Source organism: Bison bison, unplaced genomic scaffold (genome assembly GCF_000754665.1).
Source record: "Bison bison bison isolate TAMUID 2011002044 unplaced genomic scaffold, Bison_UMD1.0 scf7180017853144, whole genome shotgun sequence".
Lineage (NCBI taxonomy): Eukaryota > Metazoa > Chordata > Mammalia > Artiodactyla > Bovidae > Bison > Bison bison.
This window is the reverse complement of record NW_011483717.1, coordinates 14187-14454: the sequence shown is the minus strand read 5'-3', so window position 1 is coordinate 14454 and position 268 is coordinate 14187.

The following is a 268-nucleotide window of genomic DNA, read 5'->3' as shown; positions in this document are numbered from 1 at the left end:
CCCAAAAAATAAAGTCTGCACTGTTTCCACTGTTTCCCCATCTATTTGCCATGAAGTGATGGGACCGGATGCCATGATCTTCATTTTCTGAATGTTGAGCTTTAAGCCAACTTTTTCACTCTTCTCTTTCACTTTCATCAAGAGGCTTTTAAATTCCTCTTCACTTTCTGTCATAAGGGTGGTGTCATCTGCATATCTGAGGTTATTGATATTTCTTCCGGCAATCTTGATTCCAGCTTGTGCTTCTTCCAGTCCAGCGTTTCTCATG